The 11953-nt window shown below is 36.4% G+C and overlaps 1 non-coding gene across 1 annotated transcript; it reads right to left on the minus strand.

Moving 5' to 3' along the window:
• Nucleotides 1-7182: 7182 nt before the first annotated feature.
• On the minus strand, nucleotides 7183-7288 carry LOC121204374 (small nucleolar RNA R71). Its single transcript, XR_005899299.1, has one exon. It is a non-coding gene; the product is annotated as a small nucleolar RNA R71 (small nucleolar RNA).
• Between the last annotated feature and the right edge of the window lie 4665 nt (nucleotides 7289-11953).

The raw sequence follows: 11953 nt of genomic DNA on the forward strand, positions 1-11953 counted from the left end.
TCCTCCCCTATTCTTTTCACTTTTCTTTTCTTGTCGACTCTCATCTTCTTTATCCCTGTTTCCTCTCAAAACCAAGTACCTGCTACAGATTACCCCTTGGCTGAACCTAAATCTTTCATATTCCTTCTCTTCTTCTCTTCATGTATTTCCCTCACATCTAGGAGGCCGAATCTTGCTATAGCCGAACCCTTTCCCTTTTTCTTTAAAAAGCTGAAACCTTCATACCTGTGGTGGAGGAAGCTGAATCTTTGGCTACTTGAACTTGTTTCTTCTAACTACGGTAGATCGGGATTAATATCATAGATAAGAACACTCTTTTGGGCTGAACAATGATTGGTAAGTATTCGAACAACTTTCGCTAGTTACTTATGTTTTAAGGAAAAGCCGAAACCCCTTAAGGGTGGCTAACATTGTGACTAAGGGAATTTTTGCCTCTTTCTTTTGGTTTTGTATGTGCTAGCATGGACAAGGGGGTGTACAGCGAAGGGTTTGAAGGCTAACTCGGTTGGACATCTAGATCTAGTCCATATTTCGGCAGAAAGGTAAGAACTTTAAGGTCTAAGGCTATGTTGGCTGAATATGGTAAGGGGACTAGTACGTAGTTTGTTTTTGATATGTAGACTAACGTTTTAATAACTTGGTTGTAGGCAACTCATGTGTGGATCTCACCAACGTATCGTTACAGATAAGGTGTGTAAATGACACCCACTTATAGACTAGATCAGCAAAAGCCAAAAAGTCGAAATGCCGAAGAACCGGCATTTTGTGGACTTGCAAGCATGCGAGCGCTCGTGAGATGGTTGGTTTGTTAATCCTGGTAATCTCAAGTGGTAAGATTGCAGAGTGTGCAATTTCATGCACTACGGTATATTTGGGCTTAATGGCGGAAAACGGGTTAATGGGCCAACTGGCCCAATTTAGTAAAAATGCTCGGTAAGTGTTTCTGTTAATAATTTAATGGCTGTAATATACATGGAAACCCTAAAATAGTAAATTTACTAAAATACCCCTGAGTATGACAATTACCATTATACCCCTAAGTATGCAAAATTACCATTATACCCCTAGGGTTAATTTTGTCTTAAATGCATGATAATCGGATTCTGTATGTTGTATGCTATGGCATGTATATCTGTTGCATGGGATATGGGTATATTGATGGAGGAAGCGTTCTGGTGGCTATGCCACAATTATCTGTTTCTGGTGGCTATGCCATAATTATCTGTTCTGGTGGCTCTGCCACAATATTTGTATATGGTGACTCTGTCACAATATCTGTTCTGGCAGCCATGCTGCAAATTTTGTGGCGTGTAGTGGATGGGTGGGTCGAGTAGTCTCCCCACAGGGTGTAAGGTTGGTACGGGGGTGTATACGGGTGGATATGGGTTGGGTTTTCTGCATACATGATATATCTGTTCTGTCTCTGTTATGGGCCTGTGGGCTTCATGCAGAATTCTGTATAGGGCTAAAGCCCAACTTGATCTGTTTCTGTGGTTTGAACTGATCTGGACTATGGTTGGGTTATTTTATTCAATGAGTTTTCCAAACTCACCCCTTGTTTCCATCCATGTAGGTAATCCCCAACCATAGTAGACTTGGAGCCGTGAGGGATTTGGAGTGGCCACATTTTCTGCAAACTCGATTTTCTTCATGTGTTTTGATCAGCACTTATTTTCTTTAATTGCTTTGAGTTTTAAGTTGTAATAAAGCCGCTTTAATTATTTTTAATTGTTTGAGTATGTTTTGTTAGCTTAGGCATGATATTGATTTAATTGTTGAAGTTGAATAGCTCTAAGGCGCGTTTTAAAAAGGTTACTTGATTTCAAAATATCGCGATAACATGGCAAAGCTTCCGCAATGAAAATGTTTTCAAAATTAATAACCTTTTAAAATGGTTTTAAACGAATAGGTTTCCATGAACAAGCACTCGGTTAAAGTGTGGCAACGATTGTGTGCATGTCTAGGATTAGATCCGTGGAGAGCTAGGTACTTAAACAGTCTAATTGACTCACCTCCTCTTTTCTGGCATCCTGCTTGGTGCACTGCTTCTATTCACTTTAATCTATAATAAGGATATTATGTCTTTTTAGTAACCCTTCAATGTGACATGCCGGATTCGATCGTAACGTCTGGGCCGGGTTTGGGGTGTTACAATAGCTGAAACATACTTGCTCAAATTCTGAAGGTTAGTCGCATAACTCAATAATAACAATACTGATAACAATAATTGCTAATAATAAAATGCTACTCAACTTACATACTTACATTCTCAATCTCATCATATCATCAACTTAACTTATTCTCATCAAACTATGCTAGTCAATACTTTCTTGTTATCATACAAAGCTACAATACAAACTATGGTCTTACATATAAATTATACAAGTTCTTTTTCCAATATCGAATTATTATTGAACATTAATCATTATATCTGAAACTCAATACTAAAGTATTTATGGCCAAAATATCAATTTATCATTCAAATATGCATAATTAAATGCTTATTAACATATGAACTTACCTCGATACCAAAACGACCATTTTACCAACTTTCTCAATTTTCAATTTTTCTCCCGTTCTAGGTCCAAATCTCACTTTTCGGGATCTAAAACATCATATTTCACTTATTTAATTAATGTACTATTCAAAACATTCCCTAACTCAAACTTTGGAAAAATTATAATTTTGCCCTTAAACCTTTGCAGAATTATGATTTTTCCCCTAAGATCGGAAATTAAAATGACACGCTGAACATTTTTCCCTTCTATGGCAACATCAAATTCCCACTCTATCACGTACTAATGAACATTAGGTATTTTTACCGATTATGTCGTTTTACTCGTTCTCACTTAAAATCGCTTAGTAAAAGTTATTTAGCATAATTTCAAGTTTCATATTCTACCATAATACATCAAAATAAACACATTTAACCTATGGGTATTTTTTCAAATATGAACCCTAGCATGAATTATTGCTAGAATAAGCTAAATCAAGTTACTGAGACTCTAAAAACATAAAGAACATTAAAAACGAGGCTAGAACAGACTTACTATTGAGCTTGGAAAGCTTGGAAACCCTAACCATGGCTTCACCCATCCTATATTCGGCCTCCATGAAGAAGATTGACCAATTTTGGGTTTATTTTCCCTTTTTAATTCTTTTAATTACTAAATGACCAAAATGCCCTCAAAGGCTTTTCTTTGAAATTTATCCTATTCTTGCCCATTTTTGTCCAAACTTAAATATAATGGTTTAATTACTAAATAAGGACCTCCACTTTAAGAACCCATTTCAATTAAATCCCCCTTTTTATCTAGGACACACATTTTACTAATTTTACAATTTAGTCCTAATTATCAAATTAGGCACTTATACATAAAATTTCTTCACGAAATTTTCACACAATTATTCAATCAATGAATAAACCTTAAAAATTATTTGAAATAATTTTTTTTAATTTTTTTGACCTAAGATTCGTGGTTTTGCAACCACTATTCCGTTTAGGCCCTATTTTAGGATGTTACACCACTATTCCGACTAGGGTCTAAACCAGGCTATTACAACGAAGCTACAAGGTGCTACTAAAAAACCTATGCTAGAGCAGAATACGAAGCATTACCTATTTCGATCTCATGCACACAAACGTTCCCTAAGTCACCAAGACTCGGCCTAATTTAAAACTTTTTCAATTTCTACTTTAAACTTCTTATTATGGGCCTACGAGTCCCAAATCGACCATTGAAAACTATTCGGGATCAACCCGGGTCCTTAAACCATCTATAGAAAATTTGACTTTGAAATAGGGCACACACCCGTGTAAAAAAGAAACTGATACGTGATATTCACGACAGGTTTTAAAAATTTAAAATTAATCGTTCTTGAAACTAACTATTATCACGATGAAGGCAAGTGTACCTATCGAACAATAGTATAGCTTTAGCAAGACCGAATTGTCAAACCCAAAGGAACCAAGAGTACTAGTAATTACTTTCTTTTTATTATCTAGCCTAAAAATTAAGGGATTTGTTTATCTAAACTAATTAACTAAACTAAGGGTGCACAGAGAGAAAGTTCGGGGAAAGCTTTTGGGAAAACTTGATTGATTAAGACAATACCCAAGGAAAAATCCACTTAGACTTCACTTGTTATTTAACTCTGAATCAGACAATTTATTCATTTGACTTGATCTGTAGAAATCCCTAAGTTATACTATTATCTCTCTCGAGAGTAATAACGTCTAACCCTAGGTTGATTAATTGAAATCTCTTTCTAATTAACACCCTAGTGTTGCATTAACTCGATCTATGGACTCCCTTATTAGGTTTCACCCTAATTCGACAAAATCTTGTGACCCTATCTCTAGGCGTGCAATCAACTCCGCTTAATTACCACAAATTTACTCTTAGACAAGGACTTTTGCTCCTCTAAATAAGCACATTAACTTGAATCAATATCCTGGAATATAAAAACAAGAATTAAGAACACATAATTAAGAACAAGTCAAATATTTATCATACATTTCAAATAATAATAACAAGATCCATTTTAGGTTTCATTCCCTTTAGGTATTTAGGGGGTTTAGTTCATAATTATGAAAGAAAACATCTCAAAAGAATAAAGATAATAAAACATAAAGAAAACCCAAAACTCCTAAAGGAAATTGAAGGGAGATCTTCAGTCTTGACGATGAATCCGGCTTCTGAGATGGATCAATCGACTTTTCTTGAGTAATTCCTTGCCTTCTACTCTATGTGTTTTTTCTAAATACCTCATCAGGTGTTTAAATAGGCTTTTAGGATGCCTAAAAGCCCTCAAAAGGGCCCTTTTCTGAATAGGACTATACTTGGGCTCGACAGGGACACGCCCATGTGCGATTGCTTCAGACTGTTCCCAAGGCTGTTAGATAGGCAGGGGCGTGTGGTCTACCCGTTTGAGGATGTCCAAGCCGTGTTGATTTCCCATGTTGGCACATTTTCTCCGTTTTTGGCCCATTTCTTTCTCTTTTTACTCTCCTATGCTCGCCTAAGTATAAAACATGAAATTAAAGGATTAGGAGCATCGAATTCATCAAATCTAAGGAGAAATCATTGATAAACCGTAATTTATACATATTTGTATCCCATGCTTAGCACATTTATGGATGATTTCTCCTTAGATTTGGTGAATTTGATGCTCCTAATTCGTTAATTTCATGTTTTATACTTAGGTGAGCATAGGAGAATAAAAAGAGCGAGAAACGGGTCGAAAACGGAGAAAATGGACCCATGTAGGAAATCAACACGGCCGGACTTCCTCACATGGGCATGGCACACAGCCGTGTCAAATTGACAGGATCGAAGCATGACTTACACAGGTAGACTACAAGCCCGTGCCTATTCAACAGCCTTGACCACGGGCTGGAGTAATCGCACACGGGCGTGTTAGACGGTTGTGTCCTTGCCAAGCCCAAGTATAGTCCTATTCGGAAAAGGCCACTTTTAAGGGCTCTTAGGCATTCTAAAGCCTATTTAAACACCTGAGGAGGCACTTAGAGGAGACACATGGAGTAAGAGGCAAGGAATTACTCAAGGGAAGCCGATTGGTCCATCTTAGAAGCCGGATTCATCATCAAGACTGAAGATCTCCCTTCACTTTCCATTCAAGGGTTTTTGGTTTTCTTTATGTTTTGTATTCATTATTCTTCTGAGATGTTTTCTTTTATAATTATGAACTAAACCCCCTAAATACCTAAGGGGAATGAAACCTAAGATGGATCTTGTTATTATTATTTGAATTGTATGATAAATATTTGCTTTTTATTAATTATGTGTTCTTAATTCTTGTTTTAATATTCCAGGATATTGATTCAAGTTAATGCTCTTATTCAGAGGAGGAATAGACCCTGTCTAAGAGTAAATTTGTCATAATTAAGCGGAGTTGATTGCACGCCTAGAGATAGGGTGATAAGATTTTGCCAGATTAGGGTGAAACCTAATAAGGGGATCAATAGATCAAGTTAATGCAACACTAGGGTGTTAATTAGAAAGAGATTTCAATTAATCAACCTAGGGTTAAACGTTATTAGTCTCGAGAGAGATAATAATATAACTTAGGGATTTCTACAGGTCAAGTCAAATGAATAAATCCTCTGATTCAGAGTCAAATAACAAGTGAAGTCTAGGTGGATTTTTCCTTCGATATTGTCTTAATCAATCGAGTTTTCCAAAAATCTTTTTCCCAATTTACTCTCTGTGCACCCTTTGTTTAGTTAATTAGTTTAGATAAACAAATCCCTTAATTTTTAGGCTAGATAATAAAAAGAAAGTAATTACTAGTACTCTTGGTTCCTTTGGGTTCGATAATCCGGTCTTGCTAGAGCTATACTACTATTCGATAGGTACACTTGCCTTCATCGTGATAATAGTTAGTTTCAAGAACGATTAATTATAAATTTTTAAAACCATTCGCGAATATCACGTATCAAGTTTTTGGCGCCGTTGCTGGGGAACTAGGATATTAGGAACACTCGATTTTTATTACTTTAGCCATTCTACTTTATTTGCAATTTAAATTTTTATTTTCTTTTCCAATTTTTCTTTTATTCTTTCCTGGCAGGTTTTTATAGTGTATAACTAGAAGAAACCCATTGGGACCATTACTGTTTGATAGTGAGATCAATCGTACAGTTCACAGAAACCGAAGAGAAGTAAGGCAAAGCTTACGATACACAGAGGAAAAAGCAAGAGAACGATACTTCAACCACAACAGAGGAGATGGCTGAAAACCAAGAAAATCCGCTACCTCCTGCAATTGTTGCTAATCAGAATCCTGCTCCACGTACTATGTATGATTATGCTAAACCTTCTTTAACAGGAGCTGAATCGAGCATAGTTAGGTCTGCTGTTGCTAAAAATAATTTTGAACTGAAACCTAACAATATTCAAATGATCCAACAGTTTGTTCAGTTTGATGGTCTGCAGGACGATGATCCCAACGCTCACTAGGCAAATTTCTTAGGGTTTTGCAAAACTTTTAAAATCAATGGCGTTTTTTACGATGCCATTCACCTTCAGTTGTTTCCCTTTTCATTGAGGAATAAGGCTAAACAATGGTTGAACTCGTTACCACAAGGGTCAATCATTACTTGGGAACAAATGACCGAAAAGTTTTCATTAAAATATTTTCCGTCGGCCAAAACAACCAAATTACATAATGATATCTCCTCTTTTGTGCAGATGGATTTAAAAACACTCTACGATGCATGGGTGAGATACAAGGATTTGTTGAGAAGGTGCCCTCACCATGGGTTACCACTCTAGCTACAGGTTCAAACGTTTCACAATGGCCTAAATTCTTCGACTCGATAGATGATCGATGCAGCCGCTGACGGAACTATCAATAATAAGACACCTGAAGATGCTTATGAATTTATAGAAGAGATGCCATTGATTAATTATTAGTAGCAAGTCATGAGGACAAAGCCAACAAAAACAGTCGACGTTTTTAATGTCGATTCAGTCACCATGCTCTCTAATCAAGTAGAACTTTTGAATAGAAAAATTGATGGTTTTCTTGGTTCTTCACAGGTTTACCCAGTAATACAGTGTGAAGCAAGTGGATGTGGATAAAGCAATTCAGAATACCCACACTCTGGCCACAACATAGAGAATGAGCAGTTAAATTACATGGGTAATAATCCTCGATCTCAAAATAATCCTTATAGTAACACTTACAATGCAGGTTGGAGGAACCACCCAAATTTTTCATGGGAAGGCCAAGGAAATCAGAGACTACCACCACCTCTAGGCTTCCAACAACCACCCTACCATTAAGAGAAAAAGTCGAACCTCGAGGAGATGCTAACAAAATTCATCTCGGTGTCAGAAATTAGTTTTAGAATACCGAGACATCACTTAAGAATCAACAAGCATCGATCCAAGGGCTCGAAACTCAGATAAGTCAGCTCGTTAAATTGATATCTGAACGACCACAAGGTAGCCTGCCGAGTAACACTGAATCTAACCCAAGGGAGCAACTCAATGCGATTTCCATTCAAGATGAGGAAGGGTTAGTTGCACCTAAACCAAAACCGAGGCAAGAAACTGTGGTAAGTAAAGGTAAAGGTGAGGTGGACCACAATGACCAGAAATTGGTAAGTAAAGAGTACAAACCTCGTGTGCCATATCCCAACGCAACAAAGAAAGACCGCACAGACGAACAATTCGATAAATTCCTTAAATTATTAAAGAAGTTACATATTAACTTACCATTTATTGAAGCTCTTTCGTAGATGCCAAAGGCAGTCAAATTCTTAAACGAGCTTTTAACAAATAAGCGGAAGTTGGATGAGGCGTCGCATGTAGAGTTAAATGCAATTTGCTAAGCCATACTGCAGAATAAGCTGGCCAACAAATTAAAAGATCTAGGGAGTTTTATGATTCCATGTTTAATTGGTAGCTTAGATGATAATAATGCTTTGGCTGATTTATGGGCTAGTATCAATGTTATGTCTTACAAAATGTTTAAGCAACTAGGTCTTGGAAAACCCAAACAAACTAGAATGAGTATTCAATTAGCCGATAAAACAATTAGATTTCCTAGAGGGATTATTGATGATGTACTCATTTTAAAATTTACAAATTTATATTCCCAGTTGATTTCGTTGTTCTAGACATAGAGGACGATAGTAACATTCCTTTAATTTTAGGGAGGCCCTTTTTAGTAACCGCTAAAACAATAATTGATGTTGGTATAGGTGATCTCACACTTCGTGTGGGAGACGAAACAATCACCCTTGAAGCTCGTAATACGAGTAACACATCAAAACTTGAAGGTGGTTGTATAAATCATTCTACTAAAACTGACCATGTGGTACAACCTACTTTGCAAGAAATAAGTTCGAAGAACCTACATGAGCCATGTTCAAGCAACAACAAAGGACCTCTTTATGAAGAACAAAGGCTACAAATCGAGGAACTAGATGAATGGTAAGCACATAAACCAATGACACACGGTAAACCAAAACCATGCCATGACGATCTCAATGTCACACCAAATCAACTGAAGGTTGAAGACAAAGTACTACTAGATGCAGTAGACCCTCGCATTGCCACTTCTGAACCTAACAAAGTAATCTCTCTTACGGTACTCAGTATTTTCCCATATGGTATAGTCGAAGTAATTTATCCCAAAATCGAAACTTTTAAGGTAAATAATACTCGTCTTAAACCTTATGTTGATAAAATTGATAGCAGGGATGAGGAGTGTAAACTCCGCTCACCACCATGACTATATACCAGAAAGGTAAGTCAAGCTTAGACTATAAATAAGCGCTTCTCGGGAGGCAACTCATGCACTAACAGTATTGACCTATTTAAAATTTTAGTTTTTAACATCTAATCACTAATTGAGTCATTGAAACACAGGTTTTCTAATCCACACGGTCATGTGACGCGGCCGTGCAAAAATAGGGCAAAAATTTTCCTTAAAATGGGATGCGATAAGTGGCCATGACAGTGCCCACCGACCGTGGTCGAGCCTGTCAAAATAACACGGACATGCGCCTGCATACACGGGCATGGGAGAAGCGAACGAAGATTGACACGACCGTGCAACATGGTCGTGTACACCAATGCGCCCAATTTTTAAAACCACGAAACGCACGGGAATGAGGGCACACGGCCGTGCCCCACGGCTGCGTGCCCCAATTTATTTATAAACACCTATTACTTATTTTATTTTTATCTTTATATTTTGAAATTACTTTTTATTTCATTTTTAAACTATTTTATCTTGAGATTTTATAAATTTTATTCGGATATTTCTTTACGAGTAATTATGCTTCTTTATATTTCCTAAAAGGTTCCTGATTCTATCACAGTTATAAGGAGCTCCAGCTCACTATTACTTAGGAACTTGCAACTCCATTGGAAAAGGTTCTCCACGACTGCCAAGTCCTGCCCAACCACCATCGGAGAATCCTCCTCCATTCTCATCATTGCCTTAGCCGATTATTTTCCATAACTCTAATTCAAGGAGTTCATTCATCATTCAGGAAGTTTCACCTCTCTCTCTATCTTATGATTATTTATCTATATTTTTCAATATATCCATCTTTGAACATTGAGGGAAATGTACATTTTAAGTGTGGGGGATCTTTTATATCATTATTAGAAATCATTAGAAATCCCTGGATTTTGTCTTATTCTCACGTGAATCACTCATATCTCTAGTAGAATGAATTTTAATTAATTTATGATTTTTATTGATGTATCTTGAATTAAAACATAGGCATTTATGCATTGATTGTTTAAACTTTAAGACATTAGGGAATCAAGCATGATAAGTTGATTTTTGAAGAATTAAATTTTTTTAGGTTATTTCCCTAAGTTTAGGTATTATCTTGAATTGAAATTCACAAGTTTAAACATAAAAAAACCATAATTTTTGTGAGATCTTGAGCCTTTAGAGCATATTTTATTTCTTTCATGCTCACTTTTATTATGAGTGCTTCAGTATTGATTTGTTATTCTAGAACTTGCTTGATTATGCATGTCAAGACCACACCATTTGATTTGGTATGTCGAGATGATAAAGGCACTTAGGTTTAACCCACTCACTCCACAAAAGGCTACCTTTATAATTAACCCTTAGCGATCCTCTTTGAGCCTAACAAGCCATTAATTGATTTACCCTCAATATTAACCCATAACCCATTATTGTTGAAATCCCCTAATTTGATCCCTATTTTTGTCGAGATTTGATTTGAACTAATTGCTTAAGCTATGTTTTATTCTTCGTTGCAATAATTAAGTTCTATGTTATTTGACTTATTCTCAAAAAAAGAAGAAGAAGAAAAAAAATTACTTACATACATATTAGTTGTAATTCGTCTTTTTTGAGCTTGAGTGTTAATTCCATACTTTGAGAAGAAGCTCACTTGTATTCAACTGATAATTAGTTATTTTTCTAGTTAGGTGATTTCTTCAATTCAATCTCGATTCTAACATTTTCTTTCAGCTTGTGACCACACCCCCTAATCAAAGCCACGTTACAACCTTCTAAAGACCTTTTTGATTGATGTATCATCTCAAAAGATAGTGGTAGAGACTTGATTTTCATGCAAGCCTATGGTAATAAATTTTCATATTGAGTAATGAGTGCTTTATTTGATGTCCTTAAACACCTCTAGTGATTTGAGTGAATCTTTAGTGAGGATGTTAAACTCTGTGATATTTTGATCAAAGGTGATTACTTCGATGAAGAGGGACACCTATGTTTTCATGATAAAATGCTCAACTTGGAATGTTTGAAACTTTGAAGTACGTTTTAGTTTAATTTTCAATGTATGAATACTTATGGATTATTTTTAGATATTATTGATAGGGATTATAAATTGAGAAGAATTTATTTTGATTGTGAGTTGAGGATTTTGCTTGAGAACAAGCAAACGCTTAAGTGTGAGGGTATTTAATAAACCGTAATTTATACATATTTTTATCCCATGCTTAGACATTTATGGATGATTTCTCCTTAGATTTGGTGAATTCGATGCTCCTAATTCTTAATTTCATGTTTTATACTTAGGTGAGCATAGGAGAATAAAAAGAGTGAGAAACGGGCCGAAAATGGAGAAAATAGACCCACATGGGAAATCAACACGGCCTAGACTTCCTCACACGGGAATGGCACACGGTCGTGTCCATTTGGAAGGTTCAAAGCACGGCTTACACGGGTAGACTACACGTCCGTGCCTATTCAACAGCCTTGACCATGGGCTGGAGTAATCGCACACAGTCGTGTCACACGGGCATGTCCCTGCCGAGCCCAAGTATAGTCCTATTCGGAAAAGGACATTTTTGAGGACTCTTAGGCATTCTAAAGCCTATTTAAACACCAGAGGAGGAACTTAGAGGAGACACACGGAGTAGGAGGCAAAGAATTACTCAATGGGAGCCGATTGGTCCATCTCAAA

This window comes from Gossypium hirsutum, chromosome A07 (genome assembly GCF_007990345.1).
Source record: "Gossypium hirsutum isolate 1008001.06 chromosome A07, Gossypium_hirsutum_v2.1, whole genome shotgun sequence".
Taxonomy (NCBI): domain Eukaryota; kingdom Viridiplantae; phylum Streptophyta; class Magnoliopsida; order Malvales; family Malvaceae; genus Gossypium; species Gossypium hirsutum.